Raw genomic sequence first — 17,440 nt, forward strand, 5'->3', positions numbered from 1 at the left:
TGTAGACTTATCAAAATTTGATAGCCAAGACCATGCTGACTGCTTATATTAGTCTTATTAAATTTATCCAGCCATGTCACTTGTCTGTTACCCTGTCCCTGGTGTGAAAAAGCATTATATAAACTGCGTTTTGTGATATGGTGTCACTGGAATTCAGGCTACAAGATGTCCTAAGTCACATTGTGTTTGCACATGATTCAAGTGTCCAGGGGATCTGAAAAACTCATTTAGCTCTTCTGTGTTTGGAAGGTTTTAAAACTCATTTGGCATTTCAGTTTGGAAGATTTTTTTTTTTTAAAGTCACTGTAAACCAAGCACAGGGTGAGAAACATCTCTACCTTGAGTCTTTTTTTACTTCTTGCTCAATCTGCCTATCTAGCTGATAAATGTGTTCATCTCTTCTGAGGTCAAGAGAGGTGCTAGAACAGGGGTCCTGGGGTTGGCCTGAAACCAGTAGGGCTCTCTGTGGAGTAAATCAAGTTCTCAATTGATAATGTGGCCTTCTGTCCAGGAGCAACTTTTCAAATCTCTGTCTTTAGCCATTTTCTAACAAATATGACTGGAAAGTTAGGGGGTCTGTGAACAAATGCATTTCATTGCTAGAGAGGGGCAGGACCTCAGGGTCCAGTTCCCTGGTCTCTGAGGATGGCAAGTCAAAATCCAGATTCTCCTCCACTGCTCACAGCTAATGTAGGCTCAGCTTAACTCTTACAAATCTGCTCTTTCCATAGCCTGGCAAAGACCAGTTGGTCTTTGAGTCTGTATAAACCACAAAACAGCTCCCAAAGCCATGAAATATAAATCACAAAGTTAAAGACCAATAGTCACAACCAGGCCATGGCATAGGAGACAGCACAAGGGAATAAGGACAAGGGCCCTGATGCTTCAGGGGATTTGTCAGATAAAACCTCTAAATAGTCCCAAGGCTTGGCTATGTCCCATGTCGCTGAAGAAAGTAAAACACCCCCGGTACTCCCTCCCTAATAATCTGAGTTAGAATTTAAAAAAAAAAAAAATCCATCCTGCCTCAACTCTATTTGTAGATGAGATAAAATGAGGATCTTGGGCTGTGAGTGAGGGTACTGGGGTATATTCTGTGCAGCCTGTCTGTAGGTATTGCTGGCTCCAGCAGTGCAGAGAAAGGGCGAGTTCTGTATAAAGCAGAAGGTGCAGAAGGGAAATGCTTCCTAGCCACACTATGTACCTCACAGAAGAACCAAAGTGTGAACTTCATACTGCACGAACCTGATGGATACAAACAGATCTCACCCCTTTGGAAGTATACAACTTATATTGACCTCATGTAGAAGTTGAGGCAGCATCAAAGTTCACATCTGAACCTGAAATCCCGCTCAGTCTGCAGTGTGCTTATAAATCCCTGTAGCACTTGGGGCTTTGGGGCTGGATTTAGGCAGCACTTGGAGAAAAGTGGAGCACGCATCGAATTCTGGTCCTTGTAAGTCACTCAGCACAGTGTCCCTTCCTGGCGTGACAGCCCGTCCTTCAGCTGCCACGTCAGTCTCTCCTTCAGCACAGTGGTTTCGATTCACGCTACTGGCACTATAGAAAAAGCATTCAAACCTCATTGCAATGATTTGTTTTCCTTCATTCAGTTTTGTTTCATCAATTCTATTGGTGCCAAGCAGAACCACCCCCTGAACACTCTATTTAAAAACCTATTTATCGTGACAGTCGGGTGTCCGCTCCAGAGCTGACCACCGAGCATCTCACATGGCCAGGCTTGGCAAAACACTCTGAGAAACTGTTCTTCCCTTTCCCCACTCCCCATACCGCCTGTCGTGGTCCGCTATTTAGAGATCTGGTTAGAAAAACAGATGGAATAAATCATCTGGTGGTAGCCAAGTGACTGAACTGCTTCTGGGAAATGCTACATCTCTCTTTCTGTTGGATTTGTATGTGAGATGCCCAGAAGTCACTCTTGTGTCAGGAGCATCAGGAACAATTTGCTTTGCAAAGCGCTGTAAATCTCCAAGTCCGTTCCCCGGCAGAGATGCCTGGACCCTGCTCATGGGGAATTTCCAGCCAGCCCAGGGCTCTCCTCTAAACCAGCATCCGTGTTGTCAGAGCACACAGGAATGAGGTCAAAACCACCACCTATATATCACCTCTGCGGATGTGGCATATAAGTAGGGGAAAAGGGGGAGGCACACATTAAATCTTACAAGAACCATTTTGTTTCCCCTTCCTTCTTCTCTTCCACCCTCCTCCCCTCTCCTCCTTCCAACCCCCTGCTTTTTATTTTCAGTAGCTGATGGGGGTGGTAAAATTCCAGAGGGCCAAGACAAACTGTTAAACGTTGTGATTTCTAATGGTTCCTCCTGAAAATTGCTGACAGATGCTGGTCCTGAGATCAGAACAGCAGAGGCTGCCAGCATGAGGCTCGGGGCCAGCCATTGATTCTCTTTTTTTTTAAATAGTGAAATCTAAATCCATGGTAACTCCCCAGGCAGAAACTATGTGTATTTTCTCCTTGTCCCCTCATCTTTCCTCTTTATTCATATTCGCTTCTCCACTTACCCAGCAGACCTTGTTATTCTCCATTTCAGAATTTTAATTCATAACTTTGATGTATTTTCCCCCCCCCACTTTCTTCCTTCCCTGCTTCTTTTTGCTGTCTAGCTACTGCACTCTATGGATGTCTGCCCAGCTACAAGTTAGAGGAAAAAAAGAAAAAGGTGCAGGAATTTGACTGATGCAGCAAGTTTCTCTTCTTCTTTGGAACCTCTAATTCACAAGACAGCTTATATGTGTCTCAAAATAATAGACGGGTAGAGCCAATGAGGGAGATGGAATGGGGGCTCGTTCGGTATTGAGGTCAGTCAGGGAGACAGAGGTGAGCTGCCAGCTTGTGGAAGGAATGCGTTTTGATTCCAGCCAGACGTGTAGCTGTGTTTGTGCACGCTGTGGCTGAACTATTGTTGCATCTATAATGTGCCCCAGCACCTAGCATAGCAGTCTGGGCTCTTTCCTCGCTTAATACCAGCTCCTCGTGACAGAATACCCCTAACTGGAAGTTTTGCAAAGGAAGAGATTAGCCACGGTTTCAGTTTTGCTGGTAGAGCCTGGAAAAGTACTGACGTGGTCCCAAACTCTGACGTGAGTTTAAGAAACAACAGCAGGTCCTGGCACATGGAGGAGAGGAGAGGGAGGTATTTGTCCCTAGAAAGGTTCATGAAGTTTGGACGGAATTGGAAACTGCTGTTCTCCAAGGCACAAATTTCTGCCAGCATGCAGGTTTAAGTCTCCAATTTACCTTTCTTTTGCTAGGATTTCTGTGAACGTGGAAGCACTAGAGGTGCAGGGGTGAGTACCTGGGAACTGGGTCCGAGGCCCTTAGTTTCGAGTAAATACATGTGCACAGTGGGCTGACCCAGTCTGATTTCTTTGGTTACTTCTCTGTAAGTGTGCTGTGGCCACAAGTTGTGGCATAGGATGTTGATATTGGGTGTGAGAGAAAACATTTTCACTAGGAAGAGAGCGCAGCACTGAGCAGGTTACCAGAGAGGCTGTGTCACTGCTGTCCCCAGGGGCGCTCAGCCTTGGCTGCCTTCATCTAGTACTGGCGATAGCCCAATAGCCAAATGGGACACTGGACCAGAAACCTCCAGAAATCCTTTGCAGCCACCATTTCTGTGATGCTCTGATGTTCAGATGCCAGTTCGCAAGGGCAGGATGTAAACACAAGTAGGCAGAGCTCTTCCCCTGAAAAAGAATATTCACTATGAGATACCCAGCTGAGGTATATCCCTGTTCCAACAACTTCATCATAAAAATAGTGATACTCCAACAACTTCATCATAAAAATAGTGATACTCCTTACCTTTCTATTTTCAACAGCAGTGTCAACGGACCTCAAGGTAGCATCACAGAGTGGATTTGGACCAGAAAGTATGATCTGTTCAGAGCTGTGTTGCTTAATCAAGCCTTCCTCTCACCAGTGTAGCAATTCACGCACAGAAAGCCATTTTATACCTTTTCCTGCCTGCAAGAGACTTCAGTACATCCCCCCACGCTTATCCAACAAGCAAATGTTGGAGACCGAGATCTGCCAGACATATGAATCCCCAGATTCCTGGCTGGCAGCATTAATGGTCATGCTTGCTGAGTGTTTTGCTGTCTTATTAGCAGCTGTCAGCGCCACTAAGGGAATGCCTCTCACTCTGACCGGCAGCCACGGGAGATTAATGTGTGCAATCCTAGAGGAATCGTTTCTTCTGGCTGCTGATGTGCCACAATTAGCACCTTCATCTCTAAGCTGGCACTTGGTTCCTTACTAATAAAACGATTGTGGAGGATTTCCTTCCAGATTGTTGGGGCAGTGCCGTGTCAGAGAGGCAGCGATGATGGATCAGGGGAACAGAGGCATAGCTTGGGAGCTGTGCAGATATTGCATTGCTCATGTCACCACCTCGTTACTGTTGTTGGTTTTTTATGGCACCATAAACATTCGGCTGCACCATTTTCCTCCCATTGCAGACAGTGGAACGGGGGAGCTCTCAGCACCTCCAAGGAGGCACTCAACATGATGCAGGAACAGATTCAGTGCTGATACAAAGGACACTATAAAAGCAGCCTAGGAGAAGTCTGAGCACAGGCATCCGTAGGATGGGCCATGTATGCTCTCCCGAGGCTGGAGGATTATAACAAAATTTCAAAAGCAAACCTCATGTCCAAAATAGGGACATACAGCACTAGTGTCCTTTTGTCTCATAGTTCCAAAGCGTCAGAGGTAGCCACACTGTATGAGGTCTCCTGTTGTTGGAGAGCACGGTGAGATGTGGAAATATATCACCTGCACTGTTGTATCTACACCAGCACTAGTGTGGAAGGCAAGCTCTTCTGCATTTTTAACACAAAAAGTCTGAAAGGTGAAGTAGCTACATATGGGTATCCCCATAACTGGTTAAACAAAGAAATTCAAGCAACTGACTCACTGACCTGCATTCATTTTCCCTGCGGTCTTCAAACCCCAGACAGCAGGGGAGAGCCTGCTCGAAGCTGCCACCATTTCTGAACCGTGACCTCTTTCCAGAGCAACATGGTCCCTCCTAGATTCATGGGGCGCATGTTCATTCTGTCACGTAATGCAAAAAAGTAGGAACCATGGTATACACTCTAGGTGAATGTATTTTGTTCTTCGGTGCTCTGCTTGTCTGTAGCAGATATGGGTACGGTGCTGTTCTCTATTCTCTGTAGAAGGTAAAATGGTTTGAAATCACAGTGCAGGCTCCGGCAGTCACAGATATTTCATTCATAAACAGAAGGAATTATGTTGCTTCAACACACTGGTGCCTGACCACAGATGGGCAGTTAATACCTCATGTCAGAAACATGATTTGAGTCTTCCAGCTCTTAACATCCAAGTGCTACTCAGAGAGTGAAAACGTTAGCTTTGCCTCTGAGAACTGATGAAAAAGTATCAGTCAAGTCATTTAATTCAGTAAGGAACAGCAGTGAAATAGCACATATATACAAAGAAAGTCATTACGCTGTTTGCTATGCTTGGCAAAATACAGGGTGTATCTAATTGTTTTTCATTGCTGAGCTCACTGCCTGAAAATAGAGAATAAATAATATTAGTGGAAGTAACATATATAGCTGTATATTTCTACAAATGTCTCTTTTATAATTGCTATTTATTATGTATAGCGTAGTAACCCCTAAATCCCATCAAGAAATTGCAGCTCTGTTGTTTTAGGCACTGTACTCACCCAGAATGTTTAACACAGCCTTTGTCTTGACACACAACTTTAAATAAGACAGCCTTAAGACCTGAGGTGTGCTTGGATTATAAGAATGAATATCATCCCTTTGCCTTGGATATTAGGGCAGTGATCTATCTGCTGGGAATGCTCCTTGTGAGGGCACCAAACTGACTGCACGTTCTGCAGAGAGGTGTTTGTAGCTGACTGCGGAACGTAGGGTATGAACGTGCACAGTTGCCAGAAAGTTCTATATTTCTTACAGCGGCTATAGATGACACAAGTTTCAGACCCTCCTCTAAGCTCGAATTTTCCACGCACAAACCAGAGAATGAAAATATAGAGAGAAAATATAACACAGAACAGCAAGCGCTTTCATGTCACAAAGATGTAGTAAACATGAAGTCAGTGGGTTTTTTAACATTCCTACTGATTTGATACTTTGCCAAGAACTGTGCAGACTTTAGCAGGTCCACCTAAGGAGCTCATACAGGAGGAGGAAGAGGAAGATAATGGTGTCTTTTCATTGAAATGTTTTGTTTTCTGTCTGGAGATACTCCCATGCAGAACCAAGCTGTACTGGGGGAGAGAGGGTGAATAAATAGAGGTCCGGAATCCATAAATAACCACGACAGGGCTTCTACAGAGCCAAATGACTTTGCATGTGGGAAGAAGTAAGTGGGGTGGAAAAAAAAGCTATAGGTTAAAGCCCAGGAGACACTCTGTGCTAGAAAATGACTCATTATTAACAACACTTGTCAAAAATTAGTCCCTTCTCCATCATGCGGGATTGAAAACACATTGGGTACTAGTGTGGATAGAGCCAAAAGGTTTTCAGTACCTATTACAGTGAAAGTATGAGACCCCTGAGCTAGACATGTCTGTAAAGGAGGGTGGGAAAGGTTTGGCTTTTTCTACCCTAGCAATCACGTAATTATCCAGGCAGAGGGTACCAAGCAAAAAGTCCTCGCTGGCGTCTGTCGTCAGCTGCACATCAGTGCTACTGATGCCACCAGAGCTCCAATTCCTGTCATGCACCAAACCAGGAGCTGCATGGAGGTCCCAGATCATTCAGGTGAGTGATGGCGTGAGATCAGCATCTGGCTCGGGCTGCCTGCCTAGGCCTGGATCTTCTGCAGCCGTGGAAAGGCACCACCGGGGCAGAGCCCTGAGCATGTGCTATTTGCGTCTAGACAGCCTGTCCTCGCCTCTCCCTCGGGTGTCCCTGGTGCTAACGCGCTGCCTTTTATGCACCGTTTCAGATGGAAGAGGAAATGTTGAAATGCGGACTAGAAGAAACGGTGTTAACGTCACTTATGCCCTGATTATGTCACCGTATGGCTGCGTCTGTGCGGTGCCCTGCAATAAATTGCAACTCTCGTCCTCCTCGGGGCCCTGTTTGGGCACACTCCGGAGCATTTCTAGCTTATGGGCTTGGGTTTGTTCGCATGGAAACTGAAGTGCAGGAAGGGCTGAGCAGGGTTGAGAGTTGGTCCCGTCACGGAGCTGGAGCTTTGCCAGGACTTACACCTCGACCTGGGAGCCAGGAAGCATTCCTGGGTCCTACAGTATTGCCTGGCTTATTAATCATGGCCTCGTAAACCTGCTTACATCAAACACCTTCTTAGTTCACACCTGCATCATGGTGAGATTATTAAAAATGGGGAGTAGGCATATGAGAGGAATTTGTCAGCTTTTTGGATTTCAGAACTGGAGGCAGAACAGTTCGTATGAAGCTCGCAGAAATGCAGTCTGTGTGGTCCAACTTGGCTTTGTTGCTGGTGGAATTTTTTAAATTGGAAATAACAAAATTAACAATTAAATACTGAAAAAAATAACATTTAAAAAGTAACCAAAATAAAGCCAGGAAAGTTTTAAATGAAACATTCTAGTTTCCCTCTTTTTAGCAAACTCTTTCAATGACTAACTCACATAAACACTGCGGTTGATAATCTGCACTTAATTTATCACATATTTTTATTGGTAACCTAAAATCATGCAAACACCCTCAGATTGTTACCTTTCATTTCTAGAGGCTATTGTAAAAGTTTCAGAGCTAGCAAAGGAAGATGTTTCACTGATGACGGTGCTTTGCAGGCTCTGTTCAAGTTGAGGTTTGACTGGAGACTAGTTAGGTGAGCTCAGTAAATGCTCAGATGGTATTTCAGTGCTTAGTTGTGATTGATTCCCATGGAAATGCGGTGCCTAAATTCCTTGCAAGAAAGCAAGTTATAGGGCAATGACTGATCTCTGCATGCTGTAGCTTGAGAGCCATCTGAGGAAAACTTTGTGACTCAAATCAGCCAATGCAGCAACTTCGAGGTGTATCTGAGCCCTTAGATTGGTTATTTCTCTGTTTCCTATCAGCAAAATCAAGATTTCAGTAGTTTTTCCTCATTTGTGTTCATAAGATTGACGTATATTAGGAAAATGTTGGAATATATGAAAAGTGTCAGTGATATAACACTGAAGTAGATGTCTATATGTATTTTGGGTGACTTGTTGATCAGTTGCTAGTAACAGGGTGCTAAAAGCTGGGTCCACATGTTCACCTGGAGAGAAAAGTATTCCTTGTTAATTATTAGTATTGTGATAAAGGTTATCAGAGCTGCCCAGCACCTTGTGGAAATGTATGAATAATTCCCTTATATGATGCGAAAAATAAGTGATTTCTTCTGGTCATTGTTTTCCTTTCCATCTTGTTCTGTGCTGTGTTGGTAAAGGATTTATGAAGCTGAGTGATGCCCTCAGGAATGGGTCACAATTCCAGGAAAGGCAGGACCAGGCTCACGATTGGGTAGTTTGGCTTTTCTCAGATTCTTGGTTTCAAAAAGCCCTTTGGGGAGGCAACAGCCATGGGTGACCCCAGGTCTTCGGGGGGACCGTGGAGGTTCCTCATGAATGGAGCCATGGGAAGTAAAACCAAGAAATAAATAAATGCAGAGCTCAAAGGAGCAGAAAGTGAGGGTGGGGTGAAACCACACCATGGGGGATGTTTGCGTGCCATTTCTGGGGCAAAGAGACCGGAAAAAAGTCAGAGAGGTGCATCACATATAGCAGGCACCGGTGATATCCTGCACGACACATGCGCAGCAGTAGATCAGGGTGGGCGAATAGATATTTGCAGATTTAGAGATAATTTGTGTCCTTCTTGCAGCACAGGCAGAACAGTCTGTCTGAAACAGGCCTGGTCTGCTGAATCGCTGAAAAAACTGTCTTCAAATCTTGTCATTGTGTCTGCCAGGAGCTGCTGATCATCCTCTGCATCCAACCCCGGGCAGGGAGCTGCCAGCACAGGCACAAGCATCTCTATTAGTATAAATTATGTTTAGAATCCCGGGAGCTGGGTATATATTGTTTCTCTAAGCAAAAGGGCATCCAACGCTTGGAGTATCTGAACAGATCTCCATGGCATTGAGTTTTGCTGTGCTACCCCTTTGGGGCCACATGTTTGCGGGTTATTGGCCTTGTGGGGTAAAGCGGGAGGGTGAACACTCCCCCAGGGGCTTGTGCTGTCTGTCTGACTCACCTCTGTGCTGGATTACTTTGATTACTTTTTTTTTTTTTCATAAACAACCTCTCCCCTGTCTAGGTCTCAGTGCGTGGCTTTATGGCTTGGACCAGAGTGGTGATGGTTGGTCCGTTCAGAGCCTCTTAATGATAATAATAATCAGTCCATCTAGCCCATTAATAGTACCTCTAGATTGTCCCTTCAGACACACTTCATTTATCCATCAGGATTCTCCCTTTTGTTATTCCCCTTGAAAAATATTCCTCATTTCTCAGTCTGTCTCTGGAAAGAGCTGGGGACCAGGCTGTGTTGCAATGGCTGTGGGGACCACGCCAGCTAGTGACTGCAACACGAAATGCAGTCGTTCACTGACAGCTGGCTCTTTTTTCTTCTCTGGTTTCTCTTTTTCCAGTTCCCCCGGCTGATGTTTGTGTGTAATTAGAGAAGAGAAAATTAACGAGTAAATCATAGGAATTAAAAATGTCTCCAAAGCAGATGGATCCCATTAGCTACACTGCTCAGGCTGCAGTAGTTTTCCAGCGCTTGGGACAAAGTTTTGAGCAGTTGGATTCGCCGACATGTATTGATGTGGCAATTACATGCAGCAATGTCAAGTGTCAGGGCAGCCTAGGACAGAGACAAAATCTTCCAGTTCATCTTCATAGTAGGAATAAATCAACTGCTTTAGACAGATCAAAAATTTACCCCTAGATTGAGAATACAACAAAACAAAACTGACAAAAGCCCAAACCATCCTTTTTTTTTTTTTTTTCCATCCCCATTGCTTTTTGCATTCTCTGTAAGAAAAACACTTCCCTCAGCACCTGCATAATTTGATGTTTGACAAAGTGCTGGATGTCTCTGGGATGGTTCTTGTGGGATTCCTTAGTTTTTCAGCTGCCAATCAGTTCCATGTGCCCAACGCTTAGGGCTCCCGGGTTGGGGCCAGTTTGTTAGCTTGAACATGGTGCAGTGATGCCCACACATACCTAAAAGGCACAGTTCTAACAGTGATATCTACCTGACAGTGGCTGAATTAAAATAAAATAAATAAATGAAGATCCAAAATGTTGATCAAGTGGGAAAACTCCTTAGCTCCTTTCTGTGGTTCTTAAATGGGGAAAATTCTCCCCAAGCAAACACCCCGCAAGTATCTGCAAGTATTGTTGCATCTCTAAGTAATCTATATGTAATCTATAATTATTCTGCAATACAAAGTCATGGAGAAAAGCCTAGAGGGCTGGTGGATGCCCTCTCTCCTTTCAGGAGTGCTCCAAATATCACTGTTTGCTCTGGTGTTTGTTTGGCCATTTCAAATCAACACTTGGGACTTGCTTTGTGTTGCACAGCAGCTTGTCTCATGGAAGGCACAATCATTTTTAGCCTCAACTACAAGAGAAGTCCAAGGGCTGAATCAGAAGGAGAAAAGTAATGTTCAGAGAATAACACCAGGGAATATTGGACATGCCAGAGATTAAAATGTGTTTCAGGGAGCTCCAGAAGAGTTTAACAAACACAGATGACGTGACAGCTATAGATAGAATCATTTCATATAACCTTTCAAGCAAAAATCAGCTGTCATAAATCTTCAGCACACACTTTAAAATCTTTCACACAAACCTCACTTTTCTGCCAAGACAAACTTTCTCCCTTTGAAAAGCAGAAACAGTTTTCAAAGAGCCCTTCTCCCACCATTTAGTTGTTATGATTGATTTACCTGTCAACGAAGATCTCATGCCCTTGACTTTTGTTGTATCAATAACGACTGGCAGAAAGTCAGAGGCAGAGCAGATAAGGCAGCCAGTGTAGCTGTCACTGAGGCAAAGAACATTAATACTGTTGGTTGTTAAGTGGAGCAACGGTGGGACTAAAAGCGTGATTCAGTTACTTTATATGGCTTGGTCTGGGACTTGAAAACCAAAGAAAAGCCTGTGCATGAAACCTTTTCCTTCTAACTCCATCACTTGATCTAATAAAGTAGAAATTTTATTATTTCTCCCCACAAAGATTGCCTCACTGATGTCTTTGGCCATCACATCTCCTGCAAAACTCTTCTACTGTGACATGTCATTCTGGCACTGTAGGAAGTGTGAAAACTTGTAAAGGAAGGTACAGAAGTTCCATGAAGGCTGAGAAAATGCTTCAGAACAAGAACATAAATTGGTTAAATATGTTTAACTGGCAAAAGAAAATATTGAGAAGTAAATATGTTATTTAAGAACATTCCTGGGGGAAAAAAAATAAAATAGTGGGATATGCTGAGCTCCTTACCACTATCCAGCAAAGCAAAAAGCTGCAGATAGATCTGAAGCTGAATAAATTTGTGTGAGAAACTCTGTGTCGCTGGATGTCTTCAGACAAAGCCCAGAAGCCTTTCTGGAAGGGGCATTTTTGACAAACACAAGTTATTTGGTTCAGAATAATTAGGTGGAATGTAATGGCCCACCCCATACAAAATGTGGGAGTAGGTAATCCAGTCATCACCCCCAAACTGTGATGTCCCCGAGGGTGCTTTGTGGTCGCCCACCCCACAAAGAGCCGTCTGATGACTGTGCAACCAAGGAGTGGGAGCCAGGCAGAGGTCGAGTGATTTGCCTGAGGTCCCACGATGGAGCAGGAAGCCAAAACCCCCGTGTCCTGCCTGCCCTGGTCTCCCCTGGGTGCTGGCCTGTTCTGTCTTTCCAAACTGTGTCTTCTCCTCCACACATCTGGGCAGGACACTAAAAAAAGAAAAAGGCAGTTAGGGAGATTAGTCAGAAGGTCTGAGGTAGTTTCCTGTTCGCTTAATGACTTTCCAAGCTAATGGGGCTGTCGTTCTGTCCTTATAATGGTGATGAATGGAAAATCCCGAGTATTAATGTCCTCAAGCAGGTCAGGATTGTTGGCTGGAAGGTTAGGTAAGATATCTACATGTCAGGTAGCCAGGTGTGCACCACCAACAGCACTCACTGGTCCTCTGAGAGGTCTGGAATCCCACTGGTTTTGACAGAATACATGTCAGACCAGCACATGTTGGTTTGCAGAGGTAGTTATGTGTCTTTATTGCCATACAGCCAATGGGGAAACTGAGGCATAGGGTGGCAATTGACTTTTCCACGCTGTTACAGCAAGAGCCCATCAGATCTGCATACAGCAACTCTGTACTCTCCGAGTTTAGGAGACCCGTTGCCTTCTGCTGAGAACTTTGGCTTGTTCGCCCATGAGAGTGAGGAGGATCTTCTGGCTTCTCCTCTCAGGGAAAAAGACCGTTGTGGGTATAAAGGTTGGAGCTCAGGAAGAAGCATCACTACTTGAGTGAAATGAGGACCCAGCAGTAGGAAAGAGTGAGAAATTGGGCAGCTCTGGAAGGCAAAGTCACAAAGGGTGATGTTGATAATAATAATAATAATTTATTTTCCTCAAAGGAGAGGAAGGAACATGATGTGCTGGAAGAGTTATGCACGAGACAGCTTGCAGGAAGAAAGTGGCTCTTGGAAAGCTGCTAACTAGGTTATGGTTAAGGAAGGAGATAATGGGATCAAGAACCCATGTAAACCAACTTAGGCTCAGGCCACCTTCTTACCTCCAAGGATGATACAGCCTGAAATCCAAACCCGTATAAGTCAAAGCACAGATGTCGACATACAAATGAAGGAGCATAACATACAGTAATTCAGTTATTTCTTTCCAGGCATCTCCAGACCATTTCGCACCATTAAGCTCCCAGTGACGGTGTGTTGGAACACAGATGCTGCATGACTGGATCTGGAGCGTTCCCATGGAGGGACTGGAGAAAGGTATTTACAAATTTACATCCCCCTGGGTTTGGCCCCGTATTTATATGTGCAATCCCCACCAAATGCCCAAGCAAAGCACAGGCTTCAATCTCAGAAAGTAGAAAAACTCACAGAGCACAGAGCTGGTGAACTCATTGGAAAATGCACCCGTTTTTGTGAGTTTGTACAAATGCTGTTGCTGCTTGTGATGGGCGAAGGGCTGAGGACTGCCAGCAGGAACAGTCCAGCTCCACAGGGTCTTTCTCCTGAATTCCTCTAATCAGACTCTTAATAATGAATAGTTTTGACAGTGTTCTGCTCAATAACACTCACCAAACAGTTTCTCAAAAGATGCTTCAAAGCCTGACAGGCATCACTGGAGCTGTTGTTTTCTTTTCATTTCTTTTTGTAAACTGACTTAAAGCCAATATCAATATTTATCTGCAACTAGGGAAGTGTTCTGCTGCCAGGAATTTGAATGTTCTGTTTTCCTCTAACTGTAAACGGGGCAATTACTAATGAGAATATTTCCAAAATGAATGAGTGGAACATTAATTTCCCCTTAGCCCCAGTCTCTAATAACCCTTTACATGTTTTTAAGCCTTATCTGATGGTTAAGTTGCAGGCTCCATTACAAAATATTATTTTCTTAAGATATTCTGGGTACTGCTATCTCTCAGACTTCAGTCTCTAGTTTTTTTGTCCACGTTAACTCTTGTTGGTGGGTATGTTTGTTTTGTGTCCCTCAGTTGGAGTGAAAGAATAAATTATTTTTTAATCATAGAAAAAGTCTGAAAGGTACCTTAAGAAATTGTTTAGGCAGCCCCATGCCCAAGGCTGGATGGGCTGTACCGTGCAGACAGCAGCCTGACCTGCCAGCACTCAGAAACCTGCAGCCTTGGCACGTCTACAGCTTCCCTACACAAATTATTCAAGGGCTTTACTGTGCCTGTGCATTCCCTTCAGGTTTACCAAAACTTCCTCAGCTACACTTTAAACTTATGACTTATTGTCCTTAACACAATGGATATAGTAAACTTCCTTTTTGCAACTAGCTTCCACATATTTGAGTGCTGTTATCACTGATTTCCTTTGCCTTCTCTTCTCCAGGCTTAAATAGGCCAAGTCTTTTCAATCTTTCATCACAGGTCACATTCTCTAGAGCTCTGATCATTCCTCTTGCTTTCCTTTGGACTTCTCCCAACTGATCTTCCAGCCTTTCTTGATGTGTGGTGCTTCAAACGGAATAGTTTGCCAGCTTGAGTCTCATGGTGTGAGCAGACTGGCAGGTGATCTACCGGCTCACACAAAATAAGGGGATATAAAATAGAAGCTGATGATCACGTGTCATCAGATCCCAGTACGTCTACTATCCACCAATGTTTCTAAGTTGTATTTTATACTGGCGTGCCGGCTGACACCAACAGACCAAATAAGCCATATGTTCCTTTCCACCTACAGTTTGGCCACTTGTGGTCTGATTAATTTTCAATAGTGGGAGGTGAGATGGGTTCCAAACCTGCTCCTTTGAAACCATCCATCATTACTAACCTCCTGAGCCAAATAAAAATGTTCTTTGATGATAGTTCACGCCCCTGGGGAGGAAAAGGCTGGAAGAAAAGTTGGAGAGAATGAGACATTTCATTAATTACCCCATAGCAACTTAGTGGGAGGCTGGATGTTTTCCTAAACTCCCAAGCTGTTTTGTGCACACATCCTCCCCCACATTTTATTCTACTTGGTACATTATTTCCATCTCTGCTAAACACTTGGTGTTGCCAGTTGCCAAGCTAAGATCTTGCAAATTCTCCCTTGCTGTTGAAAACAGGGTCATTTCTATGAATCATCCAGACTGAGAGGAGTTACCACATGCCAGGTTACTTGCGATGGACAGACTTTAATGGAAGCTGTGACTTCACATATTTATATGTATAGATCAGCCTCTGGCTGTGGAAGGATTCCCTCTACTCTATCAGTTCAGCTTGGGATGTGATCTCACCATGTTTTGCTTTCTCATGGAAGACCTCCAAGTAAAGCCCGGATTACTGTGGGAAGCTGTACTGTAGACTCAGTTGCCCTTCTCCATTTCAGCTTCCAAGCCAGTCTCTTATTGTAAAGTTTGCGTGGTATCCATATAAATCACCCTGCTCATGGTAAAGGATTGAAGCCAAATCCCTCAACACCAGTATCGCAGATCCCTGTAACTTTTGCCTGTAAAGCAGCAACTTACTCCAGCAGTTACATTTCTCTTTCTAAAACTCAGACCTAGTGTTCCTAAATTAGTTCCTGATTTGCTTTAGAAGTTGCTGCATTAGAAGACAGTGCAGCCAAAGTGTAAGCAGGTAATTCCATACTTTCTAACACAGTTCGTTAAAGCACAAACACAAATACCTCTTTGCGTAACGAGCCCCTGAGGTGTGGGGATGATCCACTCAAGATAAGTCTGAAGTTCTCTGCTCTCTGCCCTGTGTTGTCTCGGAGCTGCTGTTGGATGTGAAGCTGTTCCTTCCACTTCTTGCCCAGGTTACCAGTTATTTAAGAAAGAAAAAAAAAAAAAATGCTATTGTTAAGCATCTTGTTTCTTTAGGATTTCTTGTCTTCAATGGGTGGGCACTACACTATTTTCTTTGGATGTGGAATTTGCACAGTGTAAAGACCTGCTCTTAAAACAGTGTAGATTAAGGCTGGATTATCCCATGTTAACTTCATGGAATTGCAAACACTAGCATTGGATATTTGTAAGATTTTATCAATGTGCATTTTTGGATTAAGAGTTAATTTTAAAAATCCCTTTGATGCTCCTATTTATTCAAGCAGATTGTGGGCAGGAGGTGAGATTCAAAAATAACCCCTCACTAATTCTGTATTGAATTCCTGGTAACAGATTGCCAGCATGAGTTCCTCAGTTAAACATAAATGAAAAATAACTTAATTTTTTATATCCTCTAGAGATCTAAATTGCTAATGGTAAACATTGCAGAGTGGAAGGAAAAATCATTAACTGTCTATGGCCACAAATTAAAACTATGTTTTTCCAGTCCTAGCAAAGACTGACAGAAATGCTGGGCTGTGTATCTTTTGCACTCACTGTTGACTGTGAGCACATTTCCCTCGCTGGAAGGGGACAGGCTCCTGATCAACACTTGAGCCCGTAGCTTCCAGCAATTCCAGGGAACTCTGATTTCACCTCTTGGAGCCAGGAACCAAAATTGTACGGGAGATCCTGGTATTCAAATCCAGTCCTTGATTCCCTTCACGCTTAAAAAGGCAGAAACTCTTAGTTTTGGTTTTGACATCTCTCACTTCAAATGGTGTCTAGCTTATTGTTTGGCTCTTCGGCCGTCTTTTCCATTCCAGAATTTTCTCTTAGTCCTATAGCATCTTTACATCACCTACTTTGTGGACAATGCATTAGACAAACTTCATGAAAACATCTCTGTTCTTCAGTGTATTTGCTAAAAAGGCTGAAAGTTAATGCTCTCACCACACAGGAGTCAATTTGTGTATATCTGGAACAGCCTTGGCTTCCTTTGGCTGTGAAATACAATATCCTTGCCTGGTCTTAATGCCATGTCTGGTGTGTGGCTCTGAACTGCTAAGGGCAGCTGTTGGATGTTCTCGGAGGCCAGAGGCATTTGTTGGCATTCCCAGGGATTATCACCAAGGCAGACACATGCTGGGGAAGAACCAAGGCCCAGGTCAGATAACGATGACTTCTTTACTTGATACAAATTTGGTCTCAAGCTCAGAAACCTTTCTGAACCCACTAGGGGTGATAACGTCACAAAGCTGAAGAAATATTTGAAAATACATAGAGTAAGTTTTCCCACCCTGTTAAAGATGGTTGCAGAAGTTCCTCTGCCATCAACAGGAGCACAAACAAGCCCCATCAGGTGAAGGAGGGCTGTCACCTTCTTGGGAGGACTCATTGAAAGAGAAACAATAAAGAAAACAAGGAATAAGCCAACGATTCACCCTCTGAGCTTCCCAAAGTCATCCAGGCCTGAATCACTGCATGTGCAGAGGCAGATTAATTGGAAAGTCTTTATTAATAATTTAAGAATAGGCTGACCCTTAGCTATGTGCTCATCCCTGGCAAGTTTCTCATACCACTGATTCAGTCAAGCCAATTCCAACATGTGACATTACACAGAGGTACTCGTTCGCTTGCTTAGTGGGAAATAATGCAGAAAAATACACTAGCCAGAGGGAATGAAAATGCAAAGAGCATAAATTTACACTGTCACTTTGAGGCTGTTTTTAAATCCTCACATGCCTTCCCTCCATGTTGTTTACCAGCACTTTGGTTAAGCCTCGGAGCTTTCTTGAGGATCAAGCTCGAGCATGCTCCGTGCTTTAGCATATCCCGTGTGTCCATTCATGTAAGCGGGTGAGTGCAGTCAAATATGGTATGTTCCAGTCTACCAGTAGCTGTCTCCCAGCATGGTCAT

The sequence above is a fragment of the Caloenas nicobarica genome, chromosome 19, assembly GCF_036013445.1.
Source record: "Caloenas nicobarica isolate bCalNic1 chromosome 19, bCalNic1.hap1, whole genome shotgun sequence".
NCBI classification, from domain to species: Eukaryota; Metazoa; Chordata; class Aves; order Columbiformes; family Columbidae; genus Caloenas; species Caloenas nicobarica.